The sequence below is a fragment of the Hyaena hyaena genome, unplaced genomic scaffold (assembly GCF_003009895.1).
Source record: "Hyaena hyaena isolate Hyena2069 unplaced genomic scaffold, ASM300989v1 scaffold_805, whole genome shotgun sequence".
In the NCBI taxonomy this organism is placed as follows: Eukaryota; Metazoa; Chordata; class Mammalia; order Carnivora; family Hyaenidae; genus Hyaena; species Hyaena hyaena.
Genome location: NW_024081439.1, coordinates 474,329 through 501,445, shown reverse-complemented (window position 1 = coordinate 501,445; position 27,117 = coordinate 474,329). Strand labels below are relative to the sequence as shown.

At 47.1% G+C, this 27,117-nt stretch overlaps 1 protein-coding gene across 2 annotated transcripts in view; it reads right to left on the bottom strand.

Moving 5' to 3' along the window:
- Positions 1-27,117, bottom strand: part of TGFB2 (transforming growth factor beta 2) — an 84,624-nt gene that overhangs the window by 31,705 nt on the left and 25,802 nt on the right. The gene's annotated exons all lie outside the window — the stretch shown is intronic.

The window sequence follows — 27,117 nt, the reverse complement described above, 5'->3', positions numbered from 1 at the left end:
AAGACTATGCAGCATGAGATAATCTCAAGAAAACATAAGGGATATATCTACAGAACGATTTAGTTTCCAATGGCCAATTTAATACCGTTAACAATTTAACCAGAAAAAAAAAATAAACATGTGCATTTGGTTACAGGGGCAGCAGATTAATAGAGATTAACAAACCACTTCCAACTTCATTTGAGGGCATGCAGTTAACCCTATCCTTTGAAAGTTGACAGAGCAGTGGAAAATCCTAGATGGTTCTGGACTGGATCAAGTTCTTGACAGTTGATGCCTGGAGAGAGCTGTCGGGCTTGCATACACTGTAATCAGATGTGCCAAGAAAATAGCTCCTAATGGCAAGCAGTTTGCCCATGTATTTTTTTTTTCTTGAAGTCTTGGCATCCAAATACTCTCCTCTATCCAGGTTCATGTATTGCCTCTTTTCTGGCTTCAATATTTTGTTTTTTCCCACACATATGACCAAATACACCCTCTGGTTAAGTCAGGATGAGAAAAATTGAATTAACGAAAACTATACCCATGTACTGGCTATATCGGGTCCAGTCTTAAAATTCTTTAATCAAGATAATGTCCCTTGGTGGAAGGGAATCCCGGCTAATGAAGAGAAAGAAGCAGCCCCCTTCCTTCACTTCTGAGCCATGGAAACCACAGCGATGCAGATGGTACACAACAATTTCACGTTCATGGGTTGCTAGAGTTTCACTATTGTTTTGGAGTAATCTGCCATTGCCTTTGAACATGCCACTGGGCTGCAGCAACGAACCAATGGAGGTCCTAATTCTCTCCACGTGCTTCATACATGGCACCCACTTACTGAGCATGTACACTGGGCAGCCCACTTGTTACAGATGTTTCTACGATCTTCTTCTACAATCTTCTACAAACTTTCTCTCATTATTCCGGAATGCTCCATCCAAATCTTGGAGCTCCATTACTTTCTACCCCACTTCTCAACTATGGAGCTTCACTATAACATAATAACTCACAGTTGTTTATGGCTTTTTACAAGTGCTTTTATTACTTTTGTGTTATGTTTGTTTGTTTTCTTTCGCCCCAGGAAATTTCAAGAATCTTGAGGGCAGAGACCATATTTGTCAGCTCTTCCTTATTCCACACGCCTAGGGCAGGGCCCTGGACACACGGAATTCACCAGCAACACACTGTTTGTATAGCTGGTCATCAATGGGAGTCTTGAAAGACTCAGGCATCTGGCTACTGGCAAGGCTAACTTCTTATTAAATCAATGAGCCATCTTGCCAATCTTAAAATAGAAATAAATACCTTTGGTCACTTCTTGGGAAATCCATGGCCTGACGATTACACTGAAGAAAAAAAAAAACCGCTAGGAACACGCTGACATTTGCTGATCTTAAGAGCTCAGTGCTTTTTTCCCTCCAAGGGGCTTTCCCTCATCCCCTTCCCCACGTCCTGTGACTCTCAGAAAGCTGCTCACGGAGAAGCAGTGAATTCCGAGCCACGCTCTGCCGGAGGACTGCTTCACCAACGCCTACATGAATCGAAGCTTTGTAGCTCGTGAGCCTGGAGCTCCAGAAACAAACAAACAAACAAAATAAAAACCCCAAAAATCTAAAGCATCCCGGTGTCAGAGAAAAGAAAGTATTCATGCAGATGCAGTGATGGCCCACTGCGTTACTACTGTGAGTTAGTTGGTGGACAGTGTTCAGGCCGACAAACATTCGGACAGGCAGCCAGGTTTCTGGGGGCCCCCTAGCACTGCAGTCTGGCAAGGTGGCTGCTGGGAAGAAATCGATCTTTCTCTCCTCTGGAGCATGCCCACCCCAGGTGACTGGTACTGGCCTGACCAGCTCAGCTGAAAACAGGCCAGATGCCCAGCAGGGTAGCTGGGGCGAGGCTGGAGCCAGGCATTCTGGCTTTCTACACCCTCTAGTTTGGCCAGAACCTTCTGGAGGCCTAATGGCAGCATTCTGCCTCCCCATTAGACGGCAGAAGCTTCAAACATGCTTTGAAAGAGCATCCTGAAAGAGCAAAGCTAATTCAGTGCATTTCCTGTCATTAGGAAGAGTAAACATCGCGGGTGTTTCCCCCTCCTCATCCAGGGGCACCCCTCAGGCCCTTTCTCCTTCCCCCAACGCCCATCTTTCACACCCACCCGCCCCAATCTTATCCTTCCATCAAGTTTGTAAATAAGTGCTCTTGAGATTTATTTTTATTCTCTTTGGTGTTTATTAAACTTTGAACCACTTTCTTCCCTTTCTGGTCTTCTGCCCAAACTCACTCTTTCTTTTTATGGCTGCTTCGGACCACGAGGTCAATTTTGTTTCTTCTTCTTCTAAGCAAATTGTCCAATGATCCTGTCCTAGGCTTTTGAGCTTTGAAGGGGCGTTTGCAAATATTTACAGGAGTAGCTTGATAGTTAAGTGCAGCTGTTCTTCTCTGCTCCCTATATGTTGGCAAACAGCCTTCCTCTCTGGCTATTCTAACCAGTTCAGTTATTTGTATTCCAAATGCCTGGTAATACCTATCCGCTTTTTTTTTTTTTTTTTTGGGGGGGGGCTGCTTGAGAAGGAGTCAAAGCGCAAGGTGACATAACCGCTCAGGACCCCCACCAACGACTGTGCTTTGCTCTTGCAACCACAGTGAAGGAACCAGGCCCGGAGGCAGCTGCAGCCTGCCCCACACCCCCTGCTCCAGCGCGTGAGAGCACGAGATCACTCGATAAACACTGTTGACCAAAGAGCTGACTACAGCTTCCAAGGGCCGCCTGCAGCTGTCTCCTGCTGTCATCTGCTGTGGGTCACCAGCCCCCTGCCCGACGGAGGAACTTGAGTGACTTGGCACATGTTTCTACAATTGGAAAAAAAAAAAAAAAAAAAGGCACAGCAAATTGCTTTGGCCTCGTCTGTGAACCTACCCTTACCTCATAAAAGCTTTTGGATGCATGGTGTGGGGAGAGCAGACAGTGGGCCATCCACGCCCAGCCGGGAGGCAGCAGGCTCTCTCCCTGGGCTCAGGGCGCCAGAGCGACAGGGTAGGTATTTAATGTCTTGTGCAGCCCTGATCCACCCACTTAGCCTTGGAGGGATGGAGCTTTTTCCTCTGCATCCTCCAAGAACTCATTTCCCCCTCTGGAATGGGAGTTCTCCCCAAAGTCCTCTGTAATTCCAATCCCAGTTCCTATTCCAATGCCAGGTGGTCAGGTACTTGGGCTTGACCTTTGCCAACTTACCCACACTCACATCCTGCTTGGCTCTTCCCTCGCAATTTCTGACCCACTTTTTTTTTTTTTTTTTTTCAATCAAATCGATTTTCCTGCAACCCTTTGGATCAGACCACCAGGCTGATTCTGCCCCTCCTCCCGTGCCTGCCTCTCCTGTGTGCCTGACTCTCAGGGAAAATCTTACGCATGGGAGATTCCAGAATGACATCGAGCAAGTGGTGTTCCCCTCACCTCAACCCTAGCCACATATCTCTGCGAAACAAATTTTGGGGAATGGATAGCCGGGGGGAAAAATGAGGAAATCTAACTAGTTCTTAATTTACAAAGTAACAGTGTACTGAAAGCCTAATTCAAGCCTTAATCACAAGCTACTTTTATAAACATTGTACATTGGCCTGTTATCTCTTCCTAATAATTTATTATTAGCTTGTTGTATATTATCTTCTCCCTAAGTAACCAGCTCAAGTTCAGGAATGCTTACTTATGGTTCTTTGGCTCTCCACAGCGCAGGGCTGGCTTCATGGATGTGTGACCATACAGTTACACAGAGGCCCCACGCTCGGAAAAGCCTCATACGGGAGTTTAATGCTCGAGGGTCACCATCATGACCTTAATAATTTCATCTTTGAATTTCGGTTTTAGAAGTCAAGTCTGATGGGATAGTGAAGCAGGTGCAGGGGGCATAAGACTTTGGCCCATATGCTATCGCATCTCCCTCCCATGACCTGCAAGCCTCCTTAAGATTGGTCCTTGGCCCCCCACCACTCACCCTCTGGCACCCCCGGCCTCACCTGGGAGAGTCAGGGTTTAGGTACATACAACCGAACATGCCCCCAGGCTGGCAGCTGCCCCACCTGAGGCTGGCAGTGTTGCAGCGCATTCAGAGGACAGCTCTTGCCCACTCTTGATGCAGGTCCCAAGCACACCGCAGACTTTGCAATGCTATGGTTGGAAGTGGTGGTCCCGTGGGAAGGGAGATGCCAGGCTCAACCTCAACGTGGTTTTGGTCCGGTGGTTGGAAGCGGGGGGGGGCGGGGAGCAGGGAGGAGGAAGGGGGTTGGACCCAGCTGTACAAACCAGGGTAAAGGCAGGGCCCCTCATGCCTGTGAATCTACTCCCACTCTGGCAGCATCCCAAACCCAGGGGAGCACGACATCAAAGAGCACATGAAGGTGCACCTGGGTGGCTCAGTCGGTTAAGTGTCCAACTTTGGCTCAGGTCATGATCTCACAGTTTGTGAGTTCGACCGCATCGGCTCTGTCCTGACAGCTCAGAGCCTAGACCCTGCTTCGGATTCTGTGTCTCCCTCTCTCTGCCCTCCCCTGCTCATGTTCTGTCTCTGTCTCTCAAAAATAAATAAACATTAAAAAAAAAAAAAAAAAAGCACATGAAGAGTGCTTCGGTGGTGCAGTAGGTTAAGTGTCTGACTTTGGCTCAGGTCATGACCTCACAGCTCATGGATTCGAGCCCCACGCCAAGCTCTATGCTGACAGCTTAGAGCCTGAAGCCTGCTTTGAATTCTGTGTCTTCTTCTCTCCCTGCCTCTCCCCTGCTTGTGCTCTATCTCTCTCTCAAAAATAAATAAACATTAAAAAAATTTTAAGAAGAAGAGCACATGAAAACCCCACAACAGGTCAAGAGACAGGAGAAAGAGAGACCATGGAACAAAGGGAAAAGTTCTACATTTTTTGAACCTTCAACGGTACATTTTCCCTGCTTTGTAAACAAGAGGCTCCCCATTTTCATTTTGAAGAGTGCCCCACACGGTTTATAGCGAGCCCCACCACAGTGAGATACAGATACAGGATCTTAGTGCAATGAGGGACCTTTAAGGTCATCTGAATTTCCATCCCAAATCGTCCAGTGCAGGCTGTATGGCAACAAGGATGTTACTTGGCTTTTCTGGATCCGTTTCTTCATCTATACGATTTGAGTAACTGCCTAGATCATACGCATTGAATCGTGTGGTTGGGATTAAGTAAGTAAGCGGATGGAACATCTGAGCACTGGCCTCGCACTAATTTCACCTCAGAAAGGTCCCTTCCTGCCCCCTTCCTCTGCTGCAGCCGAGCTGCCCAGTGGTCCTTGAGCCTTCCCTGAATATCCTCAGGGAGGCTAATTTAATGAGAAGAGAAAAGATGGGACTGGAAGGGAAGGGAAGGGAAGGGAAGGGAAGGGAAGGGAAGGGAAGAAGCGGAAGCCGCTAAGAGTACTGGGGCAGTTTATCAACAACTCTACCTATCGGTCCCCCAAAGCTCCCTCAGACTCTCCACCACCGGCCTTGAGCATTCCACCTGTTCTACTGGACTTGATATCAGGAAGGTGACAAGAGATTCTTTCTTCTTGTGGAAACCAACTTGACAATAAACTATTAAAAAAAAGAGAGAGAGAGAGTCTTTCTTCTCACCAGACTTCTCGCCTCAAGCTGTTCCACCGCCCACCACAATGCTCATAACAGGACTACTTAAAAAAAAAATGTCAGCGGAAAACAAAACCTGAGGAAAGTCTTCCAATATCACCAGCGTGTGATGAGCTCTGACAAAGAGTGTGGACTTGGGGCCTGAAAGAAGTACCCCCAAGAATGTCCAGAGCTCAGCCAGTAGGGAAGCAAAGCCCCACTCATCCAACTGTTTTTATTTCCAGCTAGTTTTGTCTTCTTGCCTGCGACAGTCACCATTTACCTGAGCCTTAAAAACCTCTCAGAAGAGAGGCAGCAAGAGGCTCACAGAGCAGTCGGGCCCCCGATGAGGAGAGGCTGTGGAGCCTCCGTAGTCCTCAGAGCCTGGGCAGTGGCGCCATCAAACTCCTTGGGCTCCGCTAATGCTCCCTCAAGTTTACGAACCACTGAAATGAAGGACAGAAGAAGAGAAATCCACACAGAAAGACAAAGGAGCACCTATGATAGGGATTTTTTTTGAAAGCATGATCATCTTCCAACATACTTCTAAAATTAAAAATACTAATTATTTAATTAGTCTCTTGTTCTTTGTTAATTTTTTAGTGTTTTATTTCTTTTTGAGAGAGAGACAGAGCATGAGTGGGGGAAGGGCAGAGAGACAGGGAGACACAGAATCCGAAACGGGCTCCAGGCTCGGAGCTGTGAGCACAGAGCCCAACGTGAGGCTCGAACTCGAGAACCGCGAGATCATGACCTGAGCCGAAGAAGGACGCTTAACAGACTGAGCCACCCAGGAGCCCAATTAGCCTATTGCTGTTGTTGTTGTTGTTGTCTATCTCCTGCTGCTAGAATATAAACTCCATAGAGCAATCTTTGTTTCATACGATGAAGTACGCAAAGCACCTGGGAAAGCACATAGAACACAGTTCAATAAATAGTTTAGAATGCTTTAAAAAAAAAAAAAAAGACAAAAGAGTATCTAGACTTTTTTTTAAGAAAAAAAGTTATTTATTTGGAGCATCTAAACTTTTGGTCAGGCCTGACACAGAGAAAAAAGAGAACAGAAAACAGGCAAAATTGCAGCAACATGAGGCTCTTATTATAGAAAAACAAAATTCCCTCATGGTCTGCACTAATTGTCTACCTTGACTACATATTTCAAGCTAAAGAACTTGAAAAGATGAATGCCTGGGTCCCGGCCTGAGAGACTGTTTAATTAATTAGACTCAGAGTGACTTTTCTCAGCTCCTCAGATATTCCCAGAGACAGGAGAGAGAGCCCAATCCTTAAAAGGCTCCTCCTTAAAATGAACCGATAATACTTAGCTTGAAGCAGAGACAACTTAGAAGATTCCAAGGACCTCAGGGGCTTGCGTATGGGAAGTTCTTGCTTTCCAAAATGGGCAGGGAAGTCATAGTTTGGCTCAACATATACAGAATTTTTCTAATAATTTAGAAGAGTTTTTAAAAAATGCACTGCCTTCCAGGTTGGGGGCACTTCCCTCACTGGAAGAATCCATTTGGTTGCAAGATGAAAGATGGGGGGGGGGATGTCTGGTGGCAAGGTGAACTAGGTGAACTAGAGGGCCACCCAGGTCACTTGCTGTTGCCATCACATCATTCTTATGCGGAGGTTCTCCATTCGTGAAACCTCCAAAAGTGGTTTTCCTCCCCTAAATTCTTCCTTAGATGATTGTCACTCACCAACGGAGTCGGAATTACCTGGGTTGGTGGGGGATTTATTAATATGCTTATTGTCTGGCTCTATCCCAGACCTACCACTATTTCAGATGGCTCTGTTTTACACTCAGGTTTTTTGCTTTTTTGTTTTTGTTTTTCAGAGGGAGAGTGCGTGCGCACATGCGTACAGAATGGGGGTGAGGGGGCAGAAAGAGAATCTTAAGCAGGCTCCACACTCAGCAAGTTGCCAGACATGGGGCTCTATCTCACGACCGTGAGATCATGACCTGAGCCAAATCAAGAGTCAAATGCTTAACTGACTGAGCCACCCAGGTGCCCCTCGGATGGTATTTTTAATCCCCATTTCACAGAGAAAGAAATTAGAAACAAGGAGAGTGAAATAGCTCTTGGCTAAGGCCAAGGCGAGCCTGGCCCTTCAGTCAATATCGAAGGCTTTTCATTATAATGCCTGCCTTTTGTGCAAAGGAGCCCCTTGCCTGGAAGGCATGAATACTACCCGGGCAGAAATCCCCACACCCGCATTGGAGCACTGTGGCAAAACCAAAGACAAAGAGGCTCCTTTCCAGCTAGAGATCAGCTTGACCTTGCCTGAAAGCTTAAGAAAGTTCCATGCAAGATCAAAGATTTTCACTGATACTCCTTAAAAGAATGCCTCCAATTTGGAGATCTGGGGCCTTGCTCATTGTGAATGTTTCCCCATGAGACGCGCTTTGCTAAAACCAGGATTGTCCAGAATCTTACGGACTCTCGTACAGATGTGTCTGGCGGCCCCAGCCCCGCTGCCATCCACGGGCTTGTGCCCCAAGCTCTGGAGTGAACAGGATTAAGTCCTCATCTCCCTCTCCAGAAATGACCACTTTTCCTGCAGTCCAATAGTAATTGGCATGGACTTCTGACACGCTTAATGAGTGTAGCAGCCCCTCATTCCTGACCTCCCCAGCTCTGAGGGAAGCAGTTTGGGGTTCACTGGACATCCCCCAGAGTGCGGCAAGACAAGCAACCCACTGAACGGCTGGAGGGCGATAAACTTGCTTCTATTCGTGTGTGCGGAGACACAGCCAGCCAGAAGCCAAGACAATTGTGTTTTGGGGTTTTCTGAAATTTGTCTTGGCTCACTGGCTACGGGTTTTATTTCACTACCACATCCCAAACACTGCTGACATTCAAGTCACAGCAATTTAACACAAAATGACTGAGAAATAAACAGCGCATCAGCGGTGGTTTCTGATTTTCTCTCTGGCCATCCGTCCTATTAAATGTAACACAGCACCAGAGCATCTGCCATTGAAAGGGGGGAGGGGGCACATCTCCAAGACAGGGACAGTGTCGAACTTGACATGCTGTTGGCATCTGCAAGGCTAATTGTGTCAGCATCGGCTTATGTGACTTGGCCTTCACCTAACTGCTATTTGAGATCGTGCATACTGTCGGCCTGAGTGTTTGGGCCCCTTCTTCCCCATGGCAAATGTGGTAAAATCACAGTGGGGCCGGCCCACGGTGGCCACTTTTCTTGAATTGTGACAGACACGGGGTTTCTAAGTGTCTGCTTCCAAGTTTCCATCAGGCTCATAAAACCACACCTACACGGAAACACCTATTCTGTTTCAATTCCTCCATGTTTCTCACTCATCATGTGTGTAGGGCGTGCTGGGCGTTAGTGGTAAAATCCACGGCTGTGGAAGGGGACAGGCCAAGTGTCACTGCTGAGGTTGGGAGGGCCATTGATGGCGCTCTTCTCTGCCATTGTCTCATTCTTTAACACATATGGAGCTCTCTTGGTTTGGGTTCCTTCTTTCCTTCCCTCCTTCCTCCTCTCTCTCTCCATTTTTACCGTCTCTCCTTCCTTTGCTCCATGTTCTCTCTCTGCTCTTGCTTCCTTCTCTTCAACTTGTGCTTTGTTTCTCTCTACAATATCTAGGAGGCAAAAGAGTCATGATTTTGGTTCCTTAATGGCATTTAGAGAAGCCAATGATCCCACGGCCTAGTTCTCCACACACCTATTCTAGAATTCAGCAACTGTTCCCAACAAGGTCAACTGAAAAACTAACTAACAAACTAAACTCGGAAGTTTAGTATGTCATCCTTAATCTTTTCATGGATTAGAGGCACACTTTTAATCTTTTTACAGACTGAGAAACCGAGGAGTAAAATCTTTCCAGGATTACACCACTCATTGGCAAAATATGGATTAAAATGCACAGTCTTAGCCATGTTTGTCCATCCCTGCAAAGGGAGCATTCTTATCCCCAAACTTGAACATCCCCCTTTCCAGAAGCTCCTGCACTTTCCCTGCAGCCCTATAATGCTTCGTGTGGATTTTCGACGTGCCATTTAATGGGTGTAGCGGCTCTTTCTTAGGCTGCGAATCTTTCTCTGATCTTTCTAAAAGTACGGCGTGATGCATACTATGGCCAGTGCATGTCTGGTACGGCGGGCTTCTGCCTGTGTTTGCTGTAAGCTTCTTGCTTGTGGCCTCACTCCTTTGTCAGGCAATTGCCTAATTACTTTGAGGCGCTGTGCTGGTCTGTTCCTGCTCGGCCCTAAAGCTGAGCTAATAAACCGCGAGGCACACCCAGCTAGGATTGCAAGCTATTTACCAACCTCACCAAAGTAACATGGGCTATTATTATGAACGTATTAAATTCATGACTTGGGAGTGAGTAAATATAAGGAGGAATTGATGGTCTGGATTATCCAGTTTGGGAGAAGGAAAACAAACACGGCCAACATTCTGTCTCTCTGAAACTTACCACTGCACTTACAAACGAAGTGCAATGCCCGGCACCGGTCAGGACTTCTCTTGCTGTTGTTGGTACCTAGTTCCTCTTACCGCAGTGTGCTCCCTGAGATAAGACCAGACTGTCTCTTCCAGAATTCCTCGGTGACAGAGAACTCAAGCTTCAGGCGGATGGCCCCCTCCGATCTCTGGCGGCTCCAGTCACACCAAATCCCTCCCCTCTGCTGGGCTGAGATCTGCGGGCTTGTGGCTCTTCCCAATGCATCCAGTTCTGCTGCACGAGATGACTGACTTCCTTTCTGCTTGACTGCTCAGAAATTTGGAAGCCAGTTCTGAAGTCTCCCCACCTGTATTTCTTTCCTTTTCCAAGCAGACATCCTCACTTCCTTTCATTATTTTGCGTGAAAGCCTTTTACTTTTGTGGATGTTCTCCTCTTTGTTCCAATCTTAAAATCATATCCTTAGATCTGCACATAATTCTCAAGGCAGAACAGAGTAGAACTCTCACCTCCCTTACTATGGGAGTTACACTTTTATTAATGCATCCCAACAATAAATTATTCTCACTCTCTTTTGTTTTAACCTTTGCACTCATATTTTCTATGTGTTTTGAATGCATAATAAATTATAAGTGTTAGGTCTTCTCCATACAAACTATTTTACAGACGCTATTATCTTATGTCTTATACCCTGAGGCGCACACGTTTGTGTGTGTGTGTGTGCGTGTGTGTGCAAATTTTACAATTATTCCACCTCTCTTCAAATACCCCTGCTTATCTGACTTGCTTCCTCATTTCAGGTATGCTGAGATGGACTTGAAATCTGATTTGGCAAGCCTGTGCATTCGTTTGCTCAATGACATTGCAGAGGACAGAATCTTAACATCAGAAAGCTGCTTGGTATATATTTCATTCAATCCTCTAGAGCCACAGATCATGAACAAAGTTTCTAAAATTTGTTTGGGTGAATAGAGACCTGAGTCTGTACTAGAACTTCTTCCTTTGAGGTGTTTCCACTATGGCAGGCACCCCCGCTGTGCTGCTCACCTCTGTGGGGACAGCCAGGTCCACAGGAAGGGGCCCCTGGTGCCGCGCAGTCACACACTAGGGCCACAGTGAGGTGTGCCCAGTGGCACACGTTGTCCAAGGCAGATCAGCAGGCCAGCTGTGTCCTGCTGCAAATCACCAAGCAAAATGGTTCTGGAACCCGCCTCACCCCAGAATGCCTATCCTCTGTGAGTCAGCACTCTGAGATTAGTCTCCAAAGCTGCATGGAAGGTCTGCATTGTTCTTCGTGCTGAATGCTAGCCCTGAATCTCAAATATAACGAGGGTAGGGAGTAAGAATTGCTTTGAAGAGGTGTTTAGTTATCAGATATTCTTACGAGCATATTCTGAAGATGGTCATTCAGTACCTTGCAAAAAAGGATGGTGCTTTCCTTGGGCTGGCAGATGTACTCAGTAAGGGTGTGTACTCTTCCCGAATCTGTTTGCATTGGCAATGCCACTATGGGCAATTAAGATATGGGGCCATACAGGGATTATAGGAACCCAGATTAACTGTGGCATGAAAGCGTTCTGGAATGGAGCCGCGGGCGTTACGCTTGTTTAAAGAAATCGTGTTCCTTTGAGTGCTAAGCAACTTTCTCTTCCAGGTGGGGCCACCGTTTTGTGAGAGGAGACGAAACCTTCTTTACACTAGGAAATCTCCATTGCGGAACCAGCCGCAGCTGATTACTGTGTGTTTGAGGGTGCTTGTTTTTATCTGAGTGTCTGAGAGCAGGCCCGATGGTTTAGCCTCCATGTCATGATGTGGGGGGACAGAGGCTATAAAATATATGAAATGTAATCTGCTCTTAGGGACTTGAAACTGATGAAACTGCAAGAGCCAGGACCTGCAAAGAGTTCATCCAACACATCGCACTTGCTTTTGGACCCCTGCAAGACGGAAGATGCTGCAATTTTGAGAAGAGACAGAGAATTCTCAAGGGGGGACAAAAAGAGGTTCTCCTCTTTAGGAAGCCCTAAGCTCTGTCTTACAGGTAACTGTTGTTTTGGGTTTTTTTTTCCAGAAAACTCCAGACATCTTTCTGACAAAGGGTCAGAACTCAGGTGGTTTCTGCTCTATTGTCTCTGGGCTTTCTCTGCTCTATTATCTCACAGGCCATCGTGCACACGGCACAGGACAGATGCTTTTCCTTAGTCCCCAGTCAGTGGCTCTCCCGTACTTCTTCAAAAGCATTTACTAAGTCTCCCTTAAAGAAGAGCTCTTTGAATAACGCCAGTGCTTCTTAAACGTGTTAAGATGAAAGCAAACAGAAGTCCCAGCGAAGCAGCATGGCATGTTCTTAACCAGAATAAAAGAAGAGCACACCAAGGTAAAGAGATGGGAATTTACACAAAGGCAACAGAGGGCTATATACGTACATCCAAATGTACCTTAAAGTCAGTGGAATAACTTTTGCCATGTTAGGGGGAGTGGGTTACGCCGTTTTGGATGCCTATTTCTTGCCATTTTGCATTGAGGTCATTAAACGGCTTTTGAAATTGAGATATAACTGACATATAACATTATATTAGTTTCAGCTGTAACTTTAGACTATTTTAAAAGGCTAGACTACGTATCGGAAAGATCTCTCGGTGTCGGGGCACCTGGGTGGCTCAGTTGGTTAAGCATCCGACTTCAGCTCAGGTCACGATCTCACAGTTCATGGGTTTTGAAAGTGTCAAAGTCTGTGTCAATGTCTGTGCTGACAGCTAAGAGCCTGGAGCCTGCTTCCGATTCTGTGTCTCCCTCTCTCTCTGCCCCTCCCCTGCTTGTGCTCTGTCTCTCTCTGTCTCTGAAAAATAAATAAAAGTTAAAAAAAAAAAAAAAAGACTTCCCTGTGTCACAAAAGTGATAAGATAGCCACTTCTATCATCTCATCTGAATAAATTAATTTAGCCTTTGTGTGTGCAAGTGAATGAAAAGTTACCAATGAAGAGTTTGCACACTGCACAGCAGAGCACCATGGGATACTGGCCCGAGCACATTTACGGCCAGAGGAGTGTCAACAAGAAAACCTCAGTCGTTCCTCTTAATTCCTTGCAAGGGCTCTTAAACACCTTGAGAATTCTCTTTAGCAGGGAGTGAGCTATGTCATTGCATCTCTGTAGCCCTAGACCAGAGATCGCTGAGGGCCGGCAAGAGGTCTGCACACATCTATCAAGGAGCCCACTGGGGAGTTCCCTTTTAGACCTTACTGACCCGGATGCACGCTGGACCAGCACTGGGAGCCCCGACATTAGCACACTGGGGGGACGGGCACTGAGAACACAGACTCTGTACTGGGGGAGGAGTCTTTGTAACTTTCACAAGCACAGAGGCTAAGTCTGCTGCGTTCCCACTCTTGCGTCCTAGCTCTAGACCCAGGACAAGACCACGACTAGCACCTAACTGGTGCTCGCTATCGCAAAGCAGAAGGAAATGGAGCCTTTTCTCAATAAGCTAAGTCCCACGATGATACTGAATGCTAATCACACCTGCACAGGACCTGGTGCTTCACGATACACTTTCACCTGGATTACTTCCTTGGAACCTGTCAACCTGTCAGCGAGGTGGGGTTATCTCCATTATACTGCTGAGGAAACCACAATTCAGAGGCTGAATGGTTTTATTGAAAGGGTTCTCAGGGCTTCCTAGTGCTAATCCAATGCTCATCTTCTGACACCAGGCTCAGGAACTGCCTCCCCCCCACCATAAGATAAAAAGCAGCCACGGCTACTAAAGCAGGCTGGGAGGACAGACTTTGAGACCTCTGCCGCATTCCATCTTGAAGAGATACGGCAACATTGAAATAAACTCGCTGTCCTTTCAGCTGCTCTGATGCTCTGGGAAGAGCGGTTTGTCTCAGTTGTTACTGTGAATGGCAATTTCTAGTGCCCAAAGCACAATCGTCTTCCTCTAAAAGCACAGCAGCCTGAGGGTGACAGTGCAGAGAAGGGGCCCGGAAGGAGAAAGGGACTGATGTCCATTTCAGGCAGCCACCCCGGGGACCATGATGTATCAAGACCTCTGTTAACTGGTACTCTGGCAATGACCTAAAAATGAGACAGAGAGAAGCAGGAAGAGAGCCAGGCTCCCCAGTTTTAGCACAAGATGCACAACGTCTTTAGAACCCTCTGCTCTCTTCCACGGTGGGGGAGGGAGGAGACTGGACCACAGGCAGCAGCCACAGTGACCTTAACAAAGACTTAGAGGTACTTGTTGACCATCAGCCTCAATGACAAAATCATCTCTGAGAGTTCAAAGGGAGTCTGGGAGTGTGTGTGTGTGTGTGTGTGTGTGTGTGTCTGTATACGTTTTTTAAATGTGTGTTAATTTTGAGAGAGAGAGCAGGGGAGGGGCAGAGAGAGAGCAAGAGAGAGAGAATCCTAAGCAGGCTCCACATTGTCAGCACAGAGCCCGATGTGGAGCTCGATCCCATGAACCATGGGATCAAGACCTGAGCTGAAATCAAGAGTTGGACGCTTTACTGACCAAGACTCCCAGGCGCCCCTGTCACACTTTAAAATTTTCCCTCCGGATGTGGAGAGCAAGCTGTGAGTTCAATTCCCCAAGATGGCCTCACAGAGGCCACTCTGCTTAGACAGGCAATCAGTGCAGCCCAAACACAGATGGACTTCTGCAAACTCCAACTGATCCCTTTGCTATTTTTTTTTAAACCGATGACCATACATTATGGTTTTACTGTAGGAAGGAAGCTAGGGGACTCAAAACGGCAAATATGGCTTCTCTAGAACACTACTAGAACTATACCCTGTGTCTAATCTCCCACCCAGTGCTCTGTGGGTGCACTGGGTCTTCTAACTATGGGTTCTATTCTTGCAGAAGACGCAGATGTGTGGCTCTGTCCTTGGTGGGCCTTCCAGGCTGCATTCATTTTTTTTTTTTTTTTAAGTTTGTTTACTCATTTTGAAAGAGACAGAAAGTGTGAGTGGGGAAGAGTGAGAGAATGAGAGAGAGAGAGAGAGAGAGAGAGAGAGAGAGAGAATGAATCACAAGCAGGCTCCATGCTATCAGCACCGAGCCGGACGTGGGGGTCAAAACTTTCAAACTCTGGAGGGGTGAGATCATGACCTGAGGCTAAGTTGGACCCCTAAACAGCCGATGAGCCCCAGGCTGCATTTTTCTATGAAGAATAACACTGATCAGCTGGGTGAATAAGGGGCTGGGGTAACAGGAACTTCATGGTACGTTCGGCACCCTTAAATATCTTGGAGAAAGATGCCAGAACACTAAAAGTACTTGAGAGAGAGAGAGAGAGAGCGAGCGAGAGAGAGAGAGAGAGCAAGAGCACGCCAGCATGGAGTCAGTACTATTTTCCCAGCCTTTAATCAGACCACCTTTTCTCCCAAGTCCAGGGCGGGTAAAGGGACGTGAAAAGGTCAGTGGGAATGGGTCTCAAGCAGTGCCCACTTAGGCTGTGAAGGGGTTTAAGGTGCATGATGAGGGAGTGGCTTCCAGAAACGAGACCAAAGAGGACGCAGTACAGTTTCTCCGCAGACCTCTCTGTGGCGCATCGGCAAACCCCCCGGGGCTCAGGTCCCCCGCGCCAAAGTGGACGTTGGGCTTGGATTCCAGGCTTCCATCTAAGGCCGGGAGAACCCCCACCTCCCACTGAGGTTACGGGGCTTAGCTTAGAGAGCTCGCACTCTGCTACAGCTTGGCTCGCCTCTTCTGGCAGGTCAGGCACACGGGGCTAAGCACACTGGCCTCCATTCCTTACCATCCCCCCTCTCAGTCTCCAACCGCCCAAGTCTTCACAGTACCTTCCCATCACCTCAAAGAGAGCTTCCTGGCATGTCTGGCTTTGTACCCGGTGATGCCAGCGTACCTTCCCAGCTTCACGGGCACTCTGCCATCCGTCCCCCCACCCCCTCCCCGCTCCGCCCCTGCCACAGTAGACTCTGCCCTAAATGCACCTGTTACTTCCAAATCTGCCAGATGCCGACACCCCCCCACCCCCACGCCCCTGCCGTGCTACTCCTTCTCCCAGAAACCCTTTACCTTTGGCAAATGCTACTCATTCTGGAAGGCCCAACCCCGGTGCCAGCTCTTTCAGTGCAAAATCGATTTCTCCCTTCTTTGCGCCCCCACGGCACTGATCATATCGTATGTCATAGTCACCTCTTCACTTTTGTTTACCCGGTAAGATGTGAGCAGCATGAGAGCACGGACCCGGGCTCACTTCTGTTTTCAGTGTGCTCATGCCAACTCTTGCCTCTTAGAACTGCGGTGAAAGTTTAGTAGATAAAATAATGAATAGGAGCATAACAAGTAGCCAAGAAATGCAAGGCTGTGTTCTAAATGGCCATCCGGAGTGCAAGGAGGAAACCTGTATCCACCCTTGGAGACTGGTGTCAACAAGACTCTTCCAACCAGGAACAAAGAAGAGGTCCCATATGTCACATCTGCAGCCCTATCACAAACCCTGGGGCTGGGAGCCATGCTTGTCTCTGCCTTCCAGAATCAAAACACACATGCTCCGCGCAGTCCTCGGATCTGCTCTTGCTGTTCAGTTTACAATGGTGAGAATCAGAGACCTGTGGGCACAGGGGAGCCTGATTCAGCAGGATGTGTCTTAGAAGGCCACTCTCGGATTCACCAGATTTGCCGACCCCCTGGCTTACTCCCATGTAACCCAGGTGTAGACAGAGACTCCTAGTGACTCTGCTATCGAAAGTGTCCACATTCACGTATCCCTTACAAAACGCGTTCTTGCACATTACCTTTTGAAAGCTAGTGACATCTCAGGTAAGTGCCGTCTTGCTGACCGTGTCTGCTCTGTGCTAGATCATTCCCACCCCTTGCAGCTCCCAGGGTATAAATGAAAGGACCGAGGTGTATGGCAGACAAGTCACTTATGCAGACAGCCAGAACCGAGAAGGGGCTAGAGACCACAAACCAAGTCTTTCTGTCCCCAAGTCCACACTCTTTCCGTGGTCCTACGTCGGTTTCCGATAAAGGTCTGCTCCGTCGTCCTTTAAGGACCAAGGGGTGGACAGTCCCAGAACAGCCCAAGCTCAGTCAAGGCTTCTCTGGGTCGGAGCCACCCACAGGAAAAGCTGGTAACTTGGGAGGAGTCTTATGACAAGATTCAAGGAGAGATGGCAGAACCAGGTGGCCTTTCAATGGCAACCACCCTGGTGACTTGGACACTGTGCTGAAGCTTAGCAAACAAGCCTGGTACTAGCAGTTTGAATGTTCAGTTTTCCTAAAGAGGACAGAGGGAGAGTCAGACATACCAAGAGTTCAGGGACTGAACTCATAAACAGCCTCATTTAGATTTTGAAGGAGTCGCTCTGAGGTCTGTGTCCCTGCCCCTGGTCACCAGCAGAGGACCCATTTTGTGTGTGATGGGTAAGCTCCTGATCCAATGGAGCCTCTTGTAACTAAGTGGGGAGACTCTGATCTTCGTCTCGACATAGGGTTTTATCAAAACACTTCAGTAAAAACTCCTAAACCATATGGGGAAGAGGATGGGTGGTTTATGCCAAGGACTATCACTTCTTAGTAAGAATTCCCATTTGCTTCTGAAGCTGTGTTGCCCTGGGGACGACCCCATAGCCTCTCTGTGCCTGCTGCACTTGTGACTAGTTCACGGGGCTCCAGTTAGGCTCCAATATGATGATGATTGCGCAAGTGTTTTGTCCAATGCAAAGCGACAAATAAGCGTAAGGTGGCACAGCTGTACCTAAACTTATTTTCCACTGTCCCTGAAGAACAGGCTATCCACACACAAGGAAGTCATTCACAGATAACAAGCATTTGCTTATATCACCTTATCGAGTCCCCTGGAAACAACTTTTGAGATAGATCTCTCGATTTGCAGATAAGGAAACTGAGGCCCAGAGCTTGAAACCGGAAAGTACTAATAAGCAATTATCAAACCCAGATCCTGACTCCCAATGGGTGTCCGTCCCACTCACCACATCACATGGGAAGGGTTCGTGCAGATTTCAATGAAGAGAACTCAAGCCACCCCCAGGATGGTTATGCGCGATCCCTGTGACAGCAGTCACACTTGGCATAGGGCTCGGCCTGCACCTGGGCAGCCTCGATGCACCTGCAGCTAACTACTGTCTGTTCTCCCAGCTTCACTGACTGGCCTGTATTACAGGTCACCCTCGCAGGTCACAGGTCAACCTAAGCATCCATTCTCAACAGAATTGAGTTTTTCCTCTTGTCCCTTTTTGAGCAGACCCTAGGTATGGGACTATCCATGGCCCTTGAGCTTAAGGAGGGAGGAGGTGAAGGGGCACCTGGGTGGCTCAGTCAGGTAAGCATCTGACTCTGGACTTCAGCTCAGTTCATGATCTCATGGTTCGTGGGATAGAGCCCCATATCAGGCTCTGTGCTAATAATGTGGAGCCTGCCTGAGATTCTCTCTCTGCCTCCCCTCCTCTCTCTTTCTCTCAAAATAAATAAAATAAAACTTAAAAAAGAAAAGAAAAAGGAGGTAGGAGGTGAGGTGAAGCAGACACATGGTAAGTCCACTGCCTGCAAAGTCAGCCTCTCAACACGGAAAGGGCCAATAATAATTCCAGCAGCTGGTACTCTCTCCGTTAAGCCTCACAAGGAATCTACCAGGTATATACCAGGTATCTATTTTCATTCCTATTTGCAGATGAGGACATTAAGGCTTAGATGGATTAAATACTGTGTCCCTGGTCACACAAGTAGTCAGTGGCGGAGGCAAAGAAGCGTCTGACAACAGACTTCTGGTAGAGCGTTACTTCGGAAGGTAACACCAGCCCGTGTTACACATCATCCGGCTCACAACAAATAATGGGGTATTTAACGACTTTGCTTTTCTCAGCTTTTCAAATACCCCACATACCTGCAACGCTTTTCCATGTCAAGTTTTTCTAATTCTGTTCTAACACACATAAGGTATGTTGATTATCTACATGAAAAGGTAACTTTTAATCCTATAAACCAATGAATAACAAGATACTATCATTAAAACTAAGAAAAATACCCAACGATATTTCATTCCTTTTCTCTTATATTCTTCTGCTTCTTCTTTTTAAGAATTAAGATGTTCTAGAAGAGGAAGAGGGGAAACCCCAGCAAATTAGTTTATAGGACTTAAAAAACTTTCTCTAGATCTCATCTCTACGCAACTGAAACAGCACCACAGAATTGTCACGTGTGGCAAAACACCATGAAGCCAAAATGAAGGAAAGGGCAGAGGAAAGACATTCTTGGTCATTTCACAATTTTCGGGATGCTCCAGAATGTGGTACTTTTTTGTCAGTACGTGTTGACTCTCTACCTTTTCAGGTGGAGAAATCCAAAGGCAATACTTTTCATTTAAAAATGCCTTTCACAGAAAGTTCTTCAGAAGCCTGTGGTTAGTTCTGTTGCAATTTCTAATTCCTTGAAACCTGACTCATGAAACACCACCAAACTTTGTGAGTCCTCTGACATGCAGTTTTGTTCAAAGTCATCAGTAAAAATCTCCCAAGCATCACAGTTAGAGGGATGAGTGGTTTCTGCAGGATTTCCGAGTTGCCTCTGAAGCCAATAAGAGCCTGCGACTCCCCTTCCTGCATGTCACCTGCTTTCCCACCAAAAAGAAAAGGGACCTCCGAAGGACAAATTAACACTCCTGTCATTGCATTTCAGGATGTTCTTGTGTTTTTGTTCATGCAGATTTATATTTACAGTGGATGATATGCTTTCTAGCCTTGCATTCTGAAGCCTTCTAAAGATCATGTTTAATCCCAGGATTAAACAGGGAAAAACCAGGGATTTCAGATTCTGTCTAAATGTGAGGTTCTTTTGCGCTCACAGTGTTCCAATTAAACCCGTGTTTACATCATAAATCCAGTTCTGCAGCTTTCCTGGAATATCCACAGGCAGAATCCAACGGTTTAAGACTCCTTCATAGTTTTCCTTCCTCCTGGTTGAGAATTGCCTTTCCGTTCGCTTTTCACTCTTTGCCGCAACCCTTCTGTAACATCTAATGTTTAATGTAAAGCCCAATCATTTCCAAGAAGACTCTAAAAGCAACTTACAGTAGGTTTGTGTCATATTACAACTTCCTCACCCCCATAAGCATTTATTTCCAAAAACTGAGAGAGTGACCGAAAGACAGACACATGTCACACCTCTACACACCCCCAGTGCTCAGAAAGGAATGTTCATGAAGATGGGAGCTCTCCCAGATACTAGAGGTAGCCGTTTGACATTGGTCTCGGCATGGTTTGGGGAGCCGGGGCGGATAACTCTAGTCCTCCTCTACCTAATCCCGACTCCCTTATCGCTGGCTGCTTTGCTACAGACATGTCACTCCAGTCTCTCTTACTCAACAATGGATTCAGTTTCCTGTGTCCAGATGTTCAACAGGACTCAGTGGTACTGTGAAGCCAGGAGAGAAGAAAAGCTGACTTGCTTCCGAGAAAAAACCTGACTACCTACTTTGATTTGGAAGTGAACCCAGGTGCTCACAGCCAGTCCCTGGATCAGTCCGGCATTGGCAAGAATGAGACCTCTGACGTTTCAAGTTCTGTCTCCAAGTGCACGTTCCCTGTGCTGGGGTGGGGGTGGGGACGTGGTTCCTCCACAGACAACACTACCTAGGGAACTTCATTTCACACCTTTACTTTTATAATTTTTCCATCTTCGGCTAAAAATACTGCTTTTTGAGTGAGATTCGACCAAAGCAGAATCCCCCAAAGCAACAGGCACAGTGGCGGAATAAAGGCTCTTGCAAGGAGCCTCAGGGCCTTCTTGGCTCTTCTGTTTATATTTCCAGCCTCACTGGAAGACAGCCCTGAGCACTTTGGAGTGGGCGTGAGGGTGGGGGTGAGGGGCTGCTTCTCCGGCCTTGGCTCAATTTACAGACGCTGCACCACCCCCCCCCCCACCTCTGCCAAATTACAGCTATGTTGAGGGTCCCAATGGCCGAAATGCCCATCTGGTAAAGGCAGAAAGAACTAGAGCCAGCTTTCACCATCTCCTTTTGCTGACCTTGGGGATCCTGTCCCCATCTGCTCATCAGACGAAGTGATAGTGAAACTAAAACATGGAACGTTATACACGTATTTCTCTGGGAACAATGCTGCTCCCTTGATTTGACAATAATGGTCCTCCGCTCCAGCCTGCAGCTCCCTACTGGTGCACACGTGTACACACACACACACACACACACACACACACACACACCCCTAATAACAGTATCTCATTTACCAGCTCTGTTTACTGACATACAGGGTTTAGGATGGGCTGTCTGCCTCAAGCCCCTTCGCTTTTCGGAATGTCACAGAATGCTGTGCCTGCCCAGAGCTTTGGGGTTTGGTTTTGTTCACAACCTTGGCGCCGACGCCTAAAGAACTTTCTTGCTTTATCACAAGGAGACTGAGGTTTTGTGATTCAGCAGGCCCCGGAGTTGGCTCCTGGCTTTGCCACTGAAACGCTGGCCTTGGGAAAAATCTCTTAACTTTGTTAGGCCTCAGTTTCCTCAATTGTAAAATGTGACAAACACCCATGTTGAAGGGTCGTTGGGAAGGTCAACGGAGGGGCTCGTCTGACCCTGCTGGGCTGCTCTTATGTTCTTAACCAGTTTCAATGGGAGTCAAAACATGGACAGACCTTGGAACAGAACCTGGCAGAATCCACTGCACCCTGGAAACTGCACTCTCCCATCTGTGAAATGGACATGACACGGCGTCTCCCTCAGAGCCAGGAGGGGGAAGCAGGATTGTGAACCGAGCCCGGCACACGGCCAGCACCCCACCACGTGGGCTGGGCCTCTATCACTTTTTTCCTGGACTCCAAGCGCGCCAGCAGAATGGCTGTCTCTGGCAAATGTTTGCTCACCTTCCCGGCTACCTACTCATTCAGAGGTTCCCCTGGACGCCCAGCTCCCTTCCCGGCGGCCTGCCCCACCTCCACTCTGCTCAGCTCCCCTCCTCATCTCCAGACGAAGCAAAAATCTGGTAAATATTACACTTACAAGGTAACAGGTCTGGAATGCTTGGCATCCCGGCCCGAGTGCTGTTGCTTGTCGGCCCCAGACACGTATATGCTGCAGCCCAGGGCCAAACGACATTTGGCTGCTTTGTGCAATTCAAATAAAGATATTAAAAATCCTCCAAGTCTATAAACATTTGTACCGTTTGCTAATCAAAGGGCTTCGTTTCTTTCTTTCTTTTTCTTAAAGCCATCTGAAGAGCACTTGGCATGCGGAATGCTCTGCTTAGAATGCAAGGGACACTGCGTATATGCGTGCCCCATAGGTTTACAAAATATATGCATGATTTATATATTCTAGTCCAGGTGGAAGTTACTTCCAGAGTGGACTGCCTGTCCCCCAAACAACAGTCCGAAGCAATTTTCATTCCGGAGTTGGTCACAGACAAAGCCACCGCTTTTGGGTCACATGATCTGAGCTTCTAATTCATGGAGGTAACAGCTATGGGGGTATGTGTCCTGTCCTGTCCTTACCACTTAACTACTATTGATCTTGGGCAAGTTATTTAATCTCTCTCTGTGCCTTGATTTCCTCCTATGTTTAATAGAGACAATAATAGTACCTATCTATTATTGCCAGGAACAAATGAACCAGTATCTCTGAAATGCTTAGAGAAGTCCCTGTAGTATAAGAGGCACTACATAAATATATGTAATAACTATTACTGTCATTGCCGCTGCTGTTATTATTGACCAAATACCAAGCGTAAATAAAAGGCAGAAGATAAAGGTCCTAGCAAAGGGTAACCTGTTCCTTAAGTCAAAGAAGTTAAATGCAGTTGGACTTAGTAGGGCCTCCTTTCTCCACTAACACCAAGTAGAGGAAAGTAGTCACATTAGATTATATCATAGCGAGTGACTTAAATTTGGACTTTACCAATTCAGATGTCAGAACTGAACTTCTCTTGGTCATAAAAACAGAAAACAATACCATTTTCTTTCTTACTTTTCAGTTTCTTATTTATTTATTTTTGAGAAAGAGAGAGAGAGAGAAAGGGAGGGAGGGAGAGGCAGAGAGAGAGGGGGACAGAGAATCCCAAGCAGGCTCTGTGCTGTCAGCACAGAGCCCAACGTGAGGCTCCAACTCACAAACCGTGAGATGATGACCTGAGATGAAACCAAGAGTCAGACACTTAACCAGCTGAGCCACCCAGGTGCCCCTAACCTCAAAACTTTTATTTTTATTTTTATTTTTTGTTTTATTTATTTCTAGGAGAGAGAGAGAGAGAGAGCGAGCGTGAGCAGGGGAGGGTCAGAGAGAGAGAGGGAGTCACAGACTGAAACAGGCTCCAGGCTCTGAGCTGGCAGTCAGCACAGAGCCTGACGCGGGGCTCGAACCCACGAACCGCGAGATCATGACCTAAGCGAAAGTCGGACACTTAACCGACTAAGCCACCCAGGCGCCCCCCTAACCTCAGAACTTTTAAATAAAACCTCCTCCCAGATGGCCACCTTGAGAAAGCACATGAGAGGTAGCTTTGAGGCGTAGGTAGGAAGAAACGGGCAACATCTTCCTAAGGATAAAGCAAATGCCGCACACTCTCTTGATCTGCTTTTACAATTAAGGTAAGAGTGAGGCCCTGCTTCCCCTGTGGGTGACAGAGGTCATGTTTCAAGGACAGCTCCAGCCAGCTGGCAGACACCCCTCTGGCTCACTGGCCCTGGAAGGTGCTGCTTGAGCGGGTGACGGCCACAGGCCCAAACAGCAAGCAGGTGAGGGTAACCTCTGCAGCCCTTTCTGCACCTGCTTCTCTCTTACCCTTCTCGTCCCCTGCTGACCCCCAGTACATCCCTCCTAGTACATCCACAACTCTTGCTGTTCGTTCAGGTCCCTCCTGTGTAAGAAAGAGAAGAGAAAAGCACTACAACATACACAATGAATTAGAACTAAGGAGATGGTGGCTAACGGGGGGCCTTATATCAGGATTCAGGTTACCGCGGGAACAGGAAGAAGCCAGTTATAGTCAGAGAGACGGAAAGAAGGTCTGGGACCTCAGACCGCATCTTTTGGAGGCATCTATCTTGCATCCCCATGATGTGGGGCAGACTCTCTCTCTGGCCACAGCCAGCCAAGGTAGAGGAGAGGCCTGGGCCGCCGAGGGTCAGCGGGGCCAAGCTATGCCACAAAGGTGCAGGCACCGAGCACCAGAACAGGACTTCTGTTCTTTGTACTTGAAGAAGCCTAGGTCTCTCTCCATATAAAGCATATTAGGGGGAGGAGCACTGAGCTGAATGAATCACAGCACTGATCTGGGGGTGGGGTTGGTGGGGAGGGACGTCCTTGTGGTTAACCGCATTTTACTGGGGTTTTTATTGATTGCAGTTGTATTGAAAGAGACATGACTCAGACATACCATATCCGAAGCCACGTATAGCACTCGGTTCTAATGGAATTTCAGTGTATGAGAACGTCCCGAACTTGCACTATGAAACCTGAAAAGCTTTGCTATCAACATAGACCTTGTTTGCTTCCGTCCTTTAACAGCTGAGGAATAGGCTGATGTTTTTCTATTTCCCTTCTCACTGTAAGGCTGCGGCTATTCTGCTCAGGTGCACACACTCTTCTGTGTACAAGTACCGATGGCTTCTCTTAAAAGGTGGTTTCGTTAACCAACCACCTTGCCTCTGGGCTTCCGTTGTCCTTTGCTCATAAATATTATTCAGCAATTCTCTATTATTCGGCTTTGCAGAGGGCTGTCAGGTTTCAGATTACAAGCTCGCTGAGGGCAGATATAATACAACAATAACACTTAAAAAAATTACAACGATAAAAGTAACATGGCTTGTCTTGAGGGGCATACCATCTGTCATGTACCCCGCCGGGATTATCCCATTTTGGTGGAAGATGAGAAACTGAGGTTTAAAGAGGAAACATGCCCAACTCAACGCAGGGAACTAGAAAGAGTGCCACCTCGACTGTACCCGGCTTATGTGACCCCCGCGTTTTCCTCTGGGCCCCGTGCACTGCCTCTTGCAGGAGGGACCCATCCTTTTTTTTTTTAAATATTTTTATTTATTTCTAGGAGAGAGAGACAGAGACAGCGTGAGCAGGGGAGGGTCAGAGAGAGAGAGAGAGATACAGCCTCTGAAACAGGCTCCAGGCTCTGAGCTGGCAGTCAGCACAGAGCCCGACGCGGGGCTCGAACCCACGAACCGCGAGATCATGACCTAAGCGACAGTCGGACGCTCAACCGACTAAGCCACCCAGGCGCCCCAGGAGGGACCCATCCTTACACATCTCACTTTTTATCCACCTGTGTGTTTCAGGCACCGAGCCCTGGAAGCAATATATGCTCAGTAAATATTTACCGAATTAAACTGTATAAAACAAAATTTTCCACCTCAGTCTTTCCAGGAACAAGCCAGGAAGGGATGAAAGAGACACAACAAGGAAGGCAGATGTACCCACTTGGTGGGAGAAATAGGTACCGACACACATAGTCATTTCAGGCAAGTTTTGAGCGCTTCACCCCTTCCAGGGAAGACAAAGAATGTCACCCTGCCTTATTTACTTCCATCAATTTTTAAACAATGTCTCTGATATTATTTCCTCTTACAAAAGTTGCTAGCACTTTTTAAAATTCTTTTCATTGACTTTTTAAAAAATGCTTCTTGCCTTTCTCAATGTATGGAAATTGGGTATTAAAAACATGGGCTGGAATTTATGGTTTCCTGATAGTTCTCCGGATACAAAAGCTAGAAAGTGACGATTTCACTGATGACCCTGAAATGAATGAAGGGATGCATGAATGAAGATGGTCTATTTAGCCCCTACCCTGTGCAAGTTATTTTTAGGTATGATTTTCTTTTTTTGAAGTACCATTAAGAAGGAGATTTTTAAAAATTAGTTCTCCATTTAGAGAAAAGAAAGATGAGGCTCAGAGAAGGTAGCTGACTTGCCCAGTATTACACAGTTAGGATTTTATCCGGGTCTCTTTTATGCAAAGCCTGTATTTTCTTTCTATTGTATCACAGACTAAGTGTCACACTCAAGAGTCATCTTTGGCTCATGTATGAGTCACTTTCTTGGCTTTATCAACCATAGGTTAGGATCAAAAAACCAAAGGCTGACATCTTCACAAGTTTAAAGGAAGGGACCACCGTCTGTTACAACAAAGCAAAAGAAACAGAGAGGCCCATTATACGAACCCGTCTGTCTAGACAGATGACTAAACAGGGGTCCCTCCAGGGTTAGACTTGAATTTCCTCCGTTCAGCCTGTTGGATATTTAGCAATAAAAAAAAGGAAAAAAAAAAAAAAAAAAAGAAAGGAGAAAGAAAAAAAGGCACCGCTTAAAGGCTGCAGTGCTAATCCGTCCCCTAAATACGCTACCCGGAGAGCAGTTTAAAAGTCATTCCCGGCAGCGTGCATGTGTTAAAGTTTCAAGCAGAAATCAGATTGAGACAAGAAGAGCCCTAAAAAGACTCGTGCTGTCTGGCTAAAGACCCAAGAACACAGGCCTCGCTGTCCCTTTATAACTCCAGTGACAGCAGTTAGAACTCGCAGAGGGACCAGGGCGCAATCCAGGTGCCCTTGGAGGACTATCACGGCAAGACTGCACCGAGGTGGGGCTTCTCCTCTTTCACACGGGCTGGCTGGCAGCTGCTCTGCCCTGACGTGCTGTGTCCTGGGGACTCTGCACTTTTTCTAACTTAGAATATGAAAAATGCTACTGCCAGCTGAAGCGTCTGGATCCTTTCATCAAGGCCAAGGGAGATAAGCAGAGGCTGCTGATGTTTTTACGCCTATTAATGTTGCCATGCTTTGTGTACAGAAAGGTCTCCCAGGTAGGCAATTAGGAGCTGGCTACCAGACTATGCGGCCCCAGGCAGACACTGGAAGCTTACCACTTAACGAAGCCCTTTCTCATCTCCCAAGCAAACCTTCGCAACACGCAAGGCGCTATTTCAACCATGGCCCATATTTGCAAAATAATTTCACTCCCTCATTTAACAACTATTTACTGGGTGCCTCAGCCTACAACACCCTTTCATACGTGTGGGGACAGATAGGACTGCCAAGAACAGGTGACTGGATGTCTAGGGCCTTAGTCTGGT